Source organism: Panthera pardus, unplaced genomic scaffold (assembly GCF_024362965.1).
Source record: "Panthera pardus isolate Hobbes unplaced genomic scaffold, ASM2436296v1 HiC_scaffold_2, whole genome shotgun sequence".
NCBI classification, from domain to species: Eukaryota; Metazoa; Chordata; class Mammalia; order Carnivora; family Felidae; genus Panthera; species Panthera pardus.
This window is the reverse complement of record NW_026526765.1, coordinates 8233613-8246998: the sequence shown is the minus strand read 5'-3', so window position 1 is coordinate 8246998 and position 13386 is coordinate 8233613. Positions and strand designations below refer to the sequence as shown.

At 54.3% G+C, this 13386-nt stretch overlaps 1 long non-coding RNA gene across 1 annotated transcript; it reads left to right on the top strand.

Moving 5' to 3' along the window:
• The first annotated feature begins 7560 nt into the window (after nucleotides 1–7560).
• On the top strand, nucleotides 7561–12806 carry LOC109267807 (uncharacterized). The gene is made up of 3 exons (XR_002080282.2): nucleotides 7561–9065; nucleotides 9282–9527; nucleotides 9780–12806. It is a non-coding gene; the product is annotated as an uncharacterized LOC109267807 (long non-coding RNA).
• The last annotated feature ends 580 nt before the right edge of the window (nucleotides 12807–13386 follow it).

Sequence of the window (13386 nt, the reverse complement as noted above, 5' to 3'; positions counted from 1 at the left end):
CCGGACAGGATCTGCCCTATCGGAAACCTGAAACATTGCCCAGGCCCACCCACGGCCGTCCCGGTACATCGTGGAGTGTTCCAACGGCAGAGTTCCGCTCAGCAAGGAAAAGGAGTGAGCTCCAGCCTCGTGCCACAACACAGATCGAGTGAACATTTAATTCAGGCGCCAAAAGCAACCAAAGCCCAAAAATGCAGGAAGGAAAGAGCGGAAACGAGGATGAGGAAGGTATAGAAACAGGCCAGAGGCAAGATGCGCTTCGCACCTGCTCTTTGATTGAAAAGGCTCTGTTCCCTGGAAGGCTTGCGTGTGTGGGGATGCAAGAAACACGGAGAAGGGGAGCTCAGTGGGAGACGTGGGGGTCATTCCCGGTAGAAGAATAGTCAGGAATTTAGCCCAGCCCAGGGAAGAAAATACAAGCTTCCTTCGCCTCTCGGGATGGGCTGGTTCCAGCCTGGTGGTGCAGAAGTGAAATAAGGGAAAGGCGTTAAACCGAAAGGAAGTGTTGTTTCCTCTGTTTCCGAGACGACAGAACTGGCGCAGAACGAAGCTCTTTAGTCACACTCGGTGGCCCTGGTGACTTTAGTGTCTCTTAACGGGGCGCCCTTCACCTTTCCAGGCCGGAGCTGATTTTTGGAAACGGCCAAGGGTTTTTCAGAATCAAGTCAGGTGATTGAGCTGGGTGACCAAACTCCGTTCCATTTTACGAGGCGAAGCCCACACGTGGCCACAACGTGACATTCCCGGTTTCCTCGTGTGGGTTGTCATCTGGTGCTCAGGGCGGTTCCTTACAAAAGTCCCGACGCGGTCTGAGCGAGGACAACAGCCCCGAGGAAAGCTTGGAGTTTCCGAAGGTGCCTCCTCTGAGGGACAAAGGCGCTTCTGCCAAAAAGCGGATCCCTGACTGTCGCGTTCCCCTTATCGGACTCCCGCCCTCAGTCCGTTTCCCTAAAGGTCATCATCCATTTTCAGACACAGGATAAGGGGGTCGTTGTGGGTGCCTACGAGGAGAAGAGGGTCAACACCTGGGGGCTGGCCGTGGAGTGTGACAGGCGGGCAGGCGGAGGACCGGGTGGACACTGCCTGTATTCGCCTCCTGTGGCCGCCACCGCGAACGCGGTGGCTTAACGGAAATTTACCGTCAACGTTCTGGAGGTTGGAAGTGCAAGATCGAGGTGTTGGCGGGGCCGTGCTCCCTCTGGGGTTCTGGCTAGACTCCTCCCCTGCTGTCCACCCTCCTTCGGGTGGTCGGCCAGCCACCTTGGACATCCCTCGTCTTGTGGACGTGCGGCTCCAATGTCTGCCTCCGACTTCGGGGTGTTTTCCCTGCGTGTTCCCGTGGCCATGTGGCCATCTTCTTCCAGGACGCCAGTCCCACCAGATACAGGCCCACCCGCTCCGGCGGGACATCTCAACTCATGACATCTGCAATGACCCCGTTTTCAAATAAGGTCACGTTCTGAAGTACTTAGGGTTAGGGCTTCACCATCTCTTTTTGGGGGGACACAGTTCCATCCATGACACCGCCTCTGTCACACCTGGGATGGTGTTAAACAGGCCCACCTGTACTCCTGTACATCATTCCGTCCAGACAAATCCTTTCTTTTTCTTCTTAATTTTTTTAAATGTTTATTTATTTATTTATTTATTTTTTTTTTGAGAGACAGAGAGAGAAAGAAACAGAGTAAGTGGCAAAGGGGCAGGAGGTGGTGGGGGTGGGGGGGGGACACAGAACCCGAAGCAGGATCCAGGCTCTGAGCTGTCAGCACAGAGTCCGATGTGGGGCTTGAACTCATGAACCCCGAGATCGCGACCTGAGCCGCGGTCAGAAGCTCAACCTACTGAACCACGCAGGTGCCCCAGACAAATCCTTTCTTGGAGATCCAATCCGTTGTGCCCAGAACACCTCGAAATGAAATTGTTGTGCTTTTTTTCTTCCCTTTGTCTCTGACAGGTGCCCACTCACTGAACAGGCTCCTTACTGCAGGAACACAAAAGATAGGGCTTTTAATTCACACACTAGGCTCTTGAGACCCAGAAGGGAAGGTAGGAGGGCTTTGGAGCAGGTTTAAGTCTTAACAAAAACAAAGGAGTGGGGAAATTGATAGCTCCGCCCGCCAAAGCCTCTGGGGAAGTCACAGGGGTGGGGCATGGGGGGGTATTGGGGTGGGAAAGATGGGGTCTGAGTGGGGAGGCTGTAGGAAGGAGGTGTTAGAGAGGGAAGACTGAGTCTGGACTCCCAGATGTTACTGGCCAGAGGATGGGCGGGAGCCCAAGGAAGCTGAGCCAGGGGCACAGGCCTTCCCAGGGTGGGTGTCATTCCCGGGGGTCGTGGATCAGCTTCCTGTGTTGCCCCTTCACCTTCAGCTGCCCCGGCTGCCTCTGGCTCCTTCTGAACATTCTCCACGCCCTGAGGCATTGCTGCCCCAGGCCCCTTCCCAACAGCCTGGAGGTGCGCCTTGGCTCCAAAGAGATGCTGGTGGGGAGGAGGGCGGTCTCTACCAGCACCCAGGAGGCTGCGTTCATTTCCCCCCCGTGGCTGCTAGAACAAAGGACCACAAAGTGGGTGGCTTAAAACAACAGAAACGTATTCTCTCACAGTTCTGAAGGCCAGAAATCTGAAATGAACGTGTCTGAGGCGTCACACCCTCCAGAGGCCCCGGCAGACAACCTCTTTCCTGCCTCCTTCCGCTTCGGGGGGCTGCCCGCCTTCCTTAGCTGGTGGCCCTATCACTTTGATCCCTGACACCCCCCCCCACCCCGCCCCTGATCACACTGGTCCCTCCTCTTCTGTGTCAAATCTCCTTCTGCTTCCATCTTATAAGGATACGTGTGGTTGCTCTTGGGGGCCCCCTGGACAACCCAGGATAATCTCCCCATCTCGGGGTCCTTAACTTAATTGCCTATGCAAGGACTTTACCGCATAAAGTACCCTTTGCAGTCGCGAAGATTAAAGTCTGGTGTCTTCGGGCATCATTTTTGAGCCCACAATAGCGAGAATGCGTGCGAGGCACCCACGCTAGTAACCAGGAATTGCTGACAGGGACCAGCTGGGGCACACGGGCCCCTCCCTCTCTCACCGCCCCCCCCACAGGCGCCCTGAGGGGGCCCCCTCCGCTGAGGTCCTCAGGCTCTAATCCAAGGACGAGAGCAGATCCTACCCGCCTTCCCTTCTAGCTCTCCGCGGAGGCTCCCTGTGTCCAGAGGGCATCTCAGTGGCCCAGAGCACGCGGCGCTTGCCAGCTCAGGGAAGGCCCATCCACCGGCCTGCCTCCCGCACTTCCAACGCTGCGTGGCCAAGGGCGACCACCTGAGCTGGCGGCCTCGGTGTTTTCTGTGACAGGCATCCACCCCCCGGCCCCAGCTTCACCCAACGTTCATCCAGTTGGTGACTCCATACTCTAAGACCTCACGGCTCAAGTGGGGTGTGGGAACAATGGTGTCACCGTCGCCTGGGAGCTTGCTGGAAAATCAGAGTCTCGGTCCCTGCCCCAGACCTCCCGAATCAGAATTTGCATTTCAACCTGATCCCCAGGACATCCTCGGGCACGCTGCAGTGAGGCAAGCACTGGTCTGGACACCACTAGGGTGGGTCCCTTCTCACCAACACAACAGCTCGCTCCGTTCAAGGCCTGGTCCTGTCTCTCCTGGCGGAAGGGCGTGGGCTCTGTGGCTCTCTAGGATGTGGTTCGGTGGCAAAGTGGCATTCTTTTGGGTTATCTTCCTGACGGTTATCTATTTTGAGTTTCAGATAATATTCTAAACCCTGGCTTGGGTCGTTATTCTATGGGGCGTTTCTCTCGACCGCCCACACCCAGCGAATGGCAGACCCAGCCTCCCCCCCCCCCCACTCCCCCCCCACCCCACCCCCCCCCCCCCCGCCCCCTGCCCAGCGAGCTCTAAAACCCATCTGGGTCCGGCCTGCCCGCCACGAACGCCTGTTGTCTATCTGTAGGCATTTCGTCCCTTTCCTCCAGAAAAGGTCTCCTGGGAGGGGGCTGTCGCTCACTGCACACTCACCAGCTTCCCTGCACCGGGCTCAGGACCAGGTCCCATGGTGGTCACATGACTCAGGCCTGCCCGTGTCCTCGGTTCTCCTGGCCACAGTGATTGGTCCAGCGTTTCGTCACGTGACTGAAACTAGACCAATCAGAGTCCTTCCCTGGGGCTTTTTATACTGAAGCCGGGAAATAGAGTCTCTCTCTCTCTCTCTGTCTCTGGTCCTTCTATATAGGGTCCTGTAAACTGGTATGATGTTAGTAGGTACTGTCACACCAAGGTACTCCCTCATGGCAGCCTCCACTCAGGGGTACCTGTCCCATGGCACCGGCCCACACGTGGATTTGGCTTCTGTCCTTTGCGACTGAAAAAGTCCTCACGCATTCCCATCTCGAAGCCTCTTATTGTGTGCCATGCTGGGGGACAGGGTCACTCCCCTGGAGTTGGCATCCACAGGCCCTGCCCCGCAATTTTACTCCATGTCCATCACTGCCCCCCAACTGGGCCCGACCTCCCGCACTTGGAGCCCTCCGAAGGCGCTGGCCATCTTGGCATTCCTTGGCTTGTGGCTGCTGGGAAGTTCCAGGCCCTCGGTTTCCTCCCGGTGTTTCAGCGTCCACACCCAGAGACAGCATCATCCTACGGCCCTGCACTAACTTGCGCCTGTGTTTCCCCTTTCTGAGCCATGAGCATCCCGGAGGGACGCTTGCAGCCCTGGGGTCCAGTACCTTTCACAATCGTGGAACATCTGTAGCAAATACTGTGGCGGGAACATCCAAACTCCACGCGTGGCTTTTGAACTCCGTGTTCGTGAACCTGTGTTTCAGCGGATGTTCATGACTGTCAGGCTGTAAACCGCCTCTGTCTCTGCATCCTTAAGAAGGGGGAGATCATGGCTCTTGCATCACAGGCTCCTCAGGAGGAGTCACGGGGGGCCCGTGAAGCACTTAGGACCATGTTCGGCATCTGGTAAACACTTCCAAGGACGTACTTGTATTGTGTACATCTCCTCCCCTCCCCCTACTTCCTCTTCCTTCTCTCGCCTTCTCCTCGTCTTCTCCTGTCATTTCCTCACACCCCTTCTCTGCCTCTCAGCTCAAGGGTGACTGTCTGCCATGGGCACCTGTCCAGCTCCGGGGGAACGCTAGGGGCTGGCCATTGAGATGGCTGAGAGGCCCCCTGAGCAGAAAAAAATACCCCTGCAACTCCATTTATCCATCTGGTTTGCTTCATTCCATCCCCACCTACCCACCCCCGATTGATTGATTGATTATTTATTTATTTACTTTAATTTTTATTTTTGAGAGAGAGAAAGAGAGTGAGAGTGGGGGAGGGACAGAGAGCAAGGGAGACACAGAATCCGAAGCAGGCTCCAGGCTCCAAGCTGTCAGCACAGAGGCCGACGCGGGGCTCGAACCCAAGAACGGCGAGATCATGACCTGAGCCGAAGTCGGTCGTTTAACCGAATGAGCCACTCAGGCGCCCCACCACCCCCAATTTAGAGCCTATTTCCAGCTAGGTGACCCAGGGCACCGATGTCCTTATCCTCTAGACATAATCCCTGGCTTATCCCCTGGGATTGATGGGCCTTAGAGCCCTCTGACAGACGCTGAGGGGCTGTGTCGTCAGAAGGAGTCAGCACGGGCCCCAGGAAGCTCTCCTGACCCGAGGAAGAGCTTTCCAAAGGTAAAAGGACACGTTTTCTCCTGCACAGTATCTTTTCACTCCAATTATGCTGTTCCCCCCAGTCAGGTTCGCTTAGGAAATTTTAACATGTGAATAGTCAGTGCTGACCATGTGGAATGGCTCTCCGAGAAGCCAGGGGAGTCACTAAATTGCCATCCAGTGGACAGTCCTGGCCCCCCGAGTCAGGGCATCGGGCTGGGAGCGGGCCCTCCGGGTGGACCCCCGAGGTCAGCAGCAGACAGCGCATCCGGAACGGTGCTTCTTCACAGCTGGATCCTTCTGCTGATGTCACTGCTGAGCATTCAGAGCGACACTCGGTGGCGAAAGAGCTAAGTCTGGAGGGACACGGAGGCAGAGGTGTGGAGTACTTCCTGGTCACCTGCTTCTCTCGTTTCTGCCTGTTCGCCTCCCGGCCTGCTTCTCTCTAGTGACAACACCCCGATTTGCCATCAGGAGGCCGCCTGTCCCCGTGTCAGTCCAAGAGTGAGCGTGGGACCCGGGTCCCGCCACTCAGGCGGCCCCGCTTCCCTGCTTGCTCTTCTCCATCTGGACGGGCAGGTTCCCAAAGCCACCCCAGAGAGGCCCCCGAGCCCACCAAAATCTCAGGCTGAGCCCAGAGATGGGGAAAGGAAGGTTCATTTGACTTTTTCTGAATGACCAGATCCAGCCGCTTCCGGAGCTGACCCTCACTGGCTGTCTCAGCCTGGGAACCCGTAAGTTCTCTTTTCTGCACAACCGGCGAGGCTAGGATCCCCGACCCGGCAACAGGAGCCCGACGTTCCTTCCCATTCCGCCACGCCCACCCCCTTCCTGGCCCGCAGCCCACACCTTTGCCGAAGGCCTGTATCGGTCTCCTTGGGCTGTCCTCGAAGATGACCGCACACCGGGCGCCTCAAACAGCGGGACTGTATCCTGCCTTGCAGTTCCGGAGCCAGGGGTCCACATGTAAGGTGTCGGCAGGGGTGCTCCCTCTGAAGGCCGGGGAGGATCCCGCCTGCCTTTTCCAGCTCCTCGTGGCTCCAGGTCTTCCTTGGCTCACGGCTGCGTCACTCGGAACTCTGCCCCCATCTTTACCTGTCCCTCTGCGTTCTCTCCTCTTACAAGGATGTGATTTTATTTATTTTTTTAATGTTTATTTATTTTTGAGACAGAAAGAGAGAGAGAGCATGAACGGAGGAGGGTCAGAGAGAGGGAGACACGGAACCTGAAACAGGCTCCAGGCTCTGAGCCGTCAGCACAGAGCCCGACGCAGGGCTCGAACTCACGGACCGCGAGATCATGACCTGAGCCGAAGTCGGCCGCTCAACCGACTGAGCCACCCAGGCGCCCCAAGGATGTGATTTTCAATCGAGATCCATCTGATGACATCCGCAAAGACCTTGTTTCCAAATAAGTTCCCATTCACAGGTTCCAGGCGGGCTTAAGTCTTGAGCGGAAACTATTCAACCCCCTGCAAAGCCTCATCCCTTCCTACACTGCGAGCATCGTGGTCCCATGACCCCCAACTTTGCCTCCAAACCCTGTGAGGACTCTGGCTCTCAGTCCGGTTTGATTGGGGATCCAGATTACCCCTCCCAAAACTCTCATTCCAGGAACTCCCATGTGCCACCTAAAACTTTCCAGAATTTATGAGTAAGAAAGGTATGCAATGTTGATGGTATTAAAAGGTCCAGGAAATGACACTGGCTTCTTTTATCTTTTTCCCTTTGGAGCAGGTCTTCAATATCCCAGAAAGGCTTTGATATGAGGGACTATTATAGCAAATTACAGAAGCATTTGAAAAGGTCTGTCTTTTAAGAGTTTTTGTTTTGTTTGTTTTTATTTTTATTTTTTGAGAGAGAGAGTGAGCACAAATGGGGGGGTGGAGCAGAGAGAGAGAGGGAATCCCAAGCAGACACCATCACAGAACCAAACTTGGGGCACGACCCTATGACCCTGGGATCATGACCTGAGCCAGAGTCAAGAAAGAGTTGGATGCTTAACTGACTGAGCCCCCCAGGCGCCCCTCGTTTTTATCCTTAATTATGGTAAAATACACATAATATAAAATTTACCCCTTTAACCACTTTTAAGTATACAGTTCATTCAGTGGCATTAAGTCCATTCACACTGTTTTGGAATCCCCACCCCCACCGTCCCTCTCCAGAACTTTCCGTCATCCCAGGCCAAAATCCTATATCCGTTAAACAAAAACTCCCCAAGCTCTCCAAGCAGAGCCCCATGTTGCTGAATCAGGAGACGGAATATTTTGGCAACAGACCACACAGCTGTCGAGTGAAAGCTCAGCTGGGGATCAGTTTCCTCCAGGATGGAAAACAGGACTTCCTGGCCACCTGCTTTGCTTGTCCCCTCCGGCCACACCCCATGCCCTGCACTCCTGAGGGCCCTTTCGGCGGCCTTCACTGCACTGAGCTTCTGGTTCGTGAATCTGAAAGCCAGGCGTGGGCCTGATTTGTTTGAAGCCCATGCAGCTAGCTCTGAGGCCTCAGAACGGACAGACGGTCCACTGAGTCTTGGAGGAAGGACCAGAGATGTGACGGAGAGGGTTAGTTCCAAAGCCCACATCCGTGGAGCAGGGCTGTTACAGAGAAGGTGCTTCCCAGCCGGGCACTACATTTCCCAGCAGCCCTGTGGGCGCATGGGGCTCGGGGAACGGGAACAGAGTCTCGTAGGTACCGTCCAGGCTAGGGCAGGGAGACGCGGATTCCCTCCTGCTTCCTCCCTACCTTCACAGCCCGGGGTCGGGAGACAGGATACTTCTGTGAAGATGGTAAATATTTGCCCCTGACCTACCCTGGTGCTTCCCCAAGTGGCCCCCATGGCGAGGCACCTCCCTCCCCTCGGGAAATGTGGGTAACAACCCATCTTTCCAATCTGCCGGCCTTACTATACCTCAAGTTTTCTACCAATACACTATATTTAATTTAATTAATTTATTTATTTTTAATACACTACATATTTTTAATTTTTTTTTTCAGTGTATTTATTTTGAGAGAAGAAGAGAGAGCACGCCTAACACCGAAGGGGCAGAGAGAGAGAGAGAGAGAGAGCAGGAGAGAGAGAATCCCAAGCAGGTCCCACAACGCAGGGCTCGAACTCACCAACTGTGACATCATGACCTGAGCTGAAACCAAGAGTTCAACGCTCAACCGACTGACACCCCAGGCGCTCCTATGCTATATTTTAAAGCAAAGATTATGATGCTTGTTCTATAACGAAGCCCTCTGTCCCTGACCCAGGAGCCCCGAGCCACCTGGCAGTGTCCATGACTCTGAAGGATCGACAGGCCAATCCCAGACTGCTCACAGTCCGACAAGACCCAGGCCCGATACCTCGATGGGTTTCATGAGAGCTGTGGTGTCTGAAGAAAGCAGTGGAAGGTCTGGAAGCAAAGAAGATGCCCATCCTCCCCCCCCCCACCAATGTCCTGGGCAAATTGGGCGTGAGAGAAAGCAGATCTTCTTGAAAGAGCTGTGCTCGGGAGACCCGCTTTCCAAAAGGGGGCGGAAGTGTGGGGTCACAGGGGGACACCACCCCTGTGGAGTCTAGAGCAAGACCCACGAGGTGTTAATGCTCACACGACCCCCTTCCCCCAGGGAGCCGGTGAGAAGGCAGACAGATTCAGGAGGTCTGCAAGCTCCCAGGGGAAGCCGATGCTGTTGGCCTTGGACACGCCTGAGCAGGGTCCCGGGGACGGACGCACTGGACACAAGGCTGGCATTTACCCCTGTGCCAGGAGGATGGGACGGAAACTTCCTTAGGCCTGCCACCTGCACCACCCTGCCTCGTATCGAGTCCCATTGCCCTGTCCCCACCTGAACAGGCACAGTCTCAATTCCCAGGTATGCATCCATTCGGCGACCAAAATGGGGCACTGTGGCTATGACCGCCGGGGACCTTGGGAATTTTCTGAGACAGAAGATGGGCTTCTCAGAATGGCCCTGACCTCTCTTCCCTCCTAACGTCCCCGGGAGCACCTCCAACCTCTCAGAAATTTGGCAGCTGGGCCCGTCGCCTTGCACATAGATGGGGGTCCAAGAAATGGCTTCTGAATTAATGACAAAAATCTATCAATCTGTATGTGCATCTTACAGCTCCAGGGGACCGTTGAGAGAAAGAAAACTCCCGGCAGAAATAACCACATTTGCTTCTGGCCTGTTTGTTCATTTATCTGCTCTTCTGGAAACTAAGAAGCCCTTATTTTTAGCACCTCCCATGCTGAAGCATGGATTTTTTTTTTTTTTTTTCCTTCAAGCTCTCTTAAAAAGTTGACACTTCCCAGCCTATAAACTGCAAAGTCATGTCAAGGTTCAACAGAAAGACACAGTGGGGGAAGAGGCCTCCTGTCCCACAGCCCCAGGAAACACTCACAGGAAGAGTGTCCCTGAAGCAGGCCCCCCAGCAAAAGGCCCCGCTCCTTCAACCTTGGCTCACCCTATGGAGTAGGGGGCGGGCGTTCTGTCTGGAGTCTCCTCCCCGCGTTGACCGCTTGACCAAGTGAAACTAACCCATGGTAGTTTATAAGCCTCTCACTGGAAAAACGTGGGGTGTGTGAGCCAAGCGTGAACCCCCGTTTTAAAAACATTTGCAAGGGGATAGTTGTGGCAACTGAGGTTCGAGGCTCGAGATGTTTCTAGCTCTGACTCACCGCGAGAACTTGGGCAAGTCTGACTTCTCTGGGTCTCGATTTCTCTGTGAGGGACAGGGGAATAATGATTGTAGACCCCTCTCCCCAGTTATACCCCTAGAACTCGAAAGAGCTGTTGCCCGCCCTACGTGACTAATTTTTAGCTCAAACATCCGTGACATCTCTTAATGTCCGTACACAAGGAACCATGATGATAGCAGCCACCTCAAAAACAGACCAGGGGAGTCATAATAATTAATAATGCAGTGCTAGGACATAGATTTCCAGGGCGGTAATCTTCTTTGTGCCTCTGTGAGGACAGGGGGTGGCTGGTATGAGTGAGAACGTCACCATCATCAACATCATCATCACCGTTCATCTTTGCAATCAGGAGGTGCATTCTTCCCTAGAGCCCTCAAGACACTGTGGCCTGGGCTTCCTGTCCCCAGAGCTACTTCTGTTATGGGAAGTCCCGCCCCCAACACGTGGCACTTGGAAATTAACACAGAGGGGAGCCAGGGCCCGGACCGAGAAGGCCCCAAAGGGAGCTCCGGAGGCGGCCAGAACACCCCGGGGCTGCAAGCTGGGCACGTGGAGAAGACCCAGGTCCCTCTGGTGCCATCTGACCCACGGTGGGAAGCAGTTGGGGCGGCCGCCAGGCCAGCGCGCCCCCAGTATCTATGTCAGTCCCGGCCTGTCCCAAGCAGCCTGGCTGTCCACCAGGCTGTCACCAAACTGACGGAAGACCCAGGTGAGGACGGGCTTTGTGGAATGTGTTCTCTGAGCGCTCGCTGCCCGAGAGGCTGCCTGAGTTCTTTTGACGGGAAATTGCAGAGACGAGGCTCCGTGTCTGTGCCTCTCATCCTTCTGCACCATACACCCGCCCTTTTTTCTCCTTTCTTCATTTCCCCATTTCTCTAAGCTCCTGTGAGTGCTCTGATTGCCAACCCAAATCCTGCCTGCCCGTCCATCGGTAGGTCCCAGCCCCGGTCCTCACTGGCCACATGACCACATCCTCATTGGCCACATGACGCCTGGTTACAGGGACACTTCACCTTATCCTTCTACCAAGTTCTAACGACATAGGAGGGCCTTCCTCCTCTCGGTGGAGGGGGCGGGTCTCCAGGGCACAGGAGGCTCTTCTCGGAGCGCCCAGTGTAGTCAGGCTCAGGAAAGGACTCACAGTTTCAGGAATCCACGGGGCGTCAAGGTTACTTGCAAAGACCAGGGGCCAGCAAACAGCCTGCGAGCCAAGAATGGCTGTTGTGTTTTTAAATAGTTGAGTAAAAAAAATAAAAGAAGAAGACTATTTTGTGACACGTGAAAATTACATGAAATTCGAAGTTCGGCGTCCGCAGACAAAGTCTTACTGGAACACGGCCACACTTAACTCGCTTCCACATTCTCTGTGGCTGCTTTGCCCTTCGGCCACAGAGCTGAGTAGCTGTGACAGGCGGCACAACCCGCGGAGCCTAACATGTGTACCAGCTGATGTTCCTGAGAAAGGTTGCTGGCCCGTGGGCACAGACTCTGGAGCCAGATTGTCTAACTTCAAATCCTAGATCCACTGCTTACTGGCTGTGTGACGGGGGCAAGTTCTGTCTCCCTCTCTGCCTCCGTGTCCACATCCCTCAAATGGGTACAACAGTCCTTATTTCAAAATATCATTGTAAGGATTAGAGGAACTATCATTTCTCAGGTCTTAGAACCGTGCCCGGCACTTAGGAGTACTGTGGATAGGGGCCTGGATGGCTCAGTCGGTTGAGTGTCTGACTTCGGCTCAGGTCCTGATCTCATGGTTTGTGGGTTCGAGCCCTGCATCGGGCTCTGTGCTAACAGCACAGATTTTAAAAAATTTAAAAAAAAATAGAAGTACTGTGAATGGGTTAAATTATTTTCAGATCCTTACACATCACCATCCTGCACCAGAGTGAAATGTATAAGAATTCTTAAGCTTTCCTTCTACTTGACACAGAAGGGTTCTTTAAACATATCGTTTTCTTTGCTTTTCATCATTGCCCCGTATGCAAACAGATCCAGGAAACCTTAGCTCAGGCTTCTCAAATCCCAGATGGGTTCTAATTTGTTATGTCGGAGGAAAAAAGTCTGTCTTCCCTAGCAGGTGCACGGGGCTGTTTTGTGAGTCACAGACGTCACCTCCTTACTCTTCAGCATTAGAAGACATTCTGGGCCGGCTCGACAAATGCTGCCTGTAAAGCGAAAGCAGAATGAGGAAGCATGGACTTCCCGCAAGGACAGGGATGTTCTCATTCCTGAACCGTGGTGGCTGGGGTGACGCGTGGAAGAGTCTGGGAGAGCTGGCACGGGACGGGGGACATCCGCAGTATCCCCGCCCCCCCACCTCCCACTTCTTCCACGGGACCGAGTGCTGGTCGAGCTCCTGGCTGCTCCGTGGGAGATTCCTCCCCTGCCCGACCTCCTGTGTAGTTTGTCGTGGTCGTATGACCAGACGCATCAGCGCTGGAATGTGGGTGGGGGCGACAGGCACCACCGCTGCCTCTGGGCCTTAAGTCATGGAGCCCGTGCCCCGCCCTGCCCTCCACCTGCCTGTGAACTGCAACCACACAGATGACAGCGATACCCTAAGCGACAGCAAAACAGCAAGGTGACAGAACCTGGGTCCCTGAATGAGCACGTGCAGCAGAGAAACCTGTCCCCTTGGACCCATCGTGGAAGGACTCTCAGAGAGAGTACATGTTTGTTAAGTCACCATTCTGGGAGCTAGAACCTAGAACCTAGAACCTAGAACCTAGAAAAGGGGGTTAATTATACTTCTGCACCCACCTCGGGACGTTCCAGTGAGAATGTACTTTGACCATCAAGGAGAATTAGTTCTGCATGAGACTCAGCATTTTCCCGAGAGAGAGGCTGACCCCTTGTATTCTTTAGCCGCCAAGATAAAGAGCCTCAGGCTTACGTGTGTTTTCAAGGAGCTTTGGAAATGTTTCAGACTTGAAAAAAATCAGAGGCCTCAAAGTATGGAAATAGCAATAGGAAACTCAAATGATTACTTTACATACTCCTCCATTCATTGTGAAATTGAGGACACATGA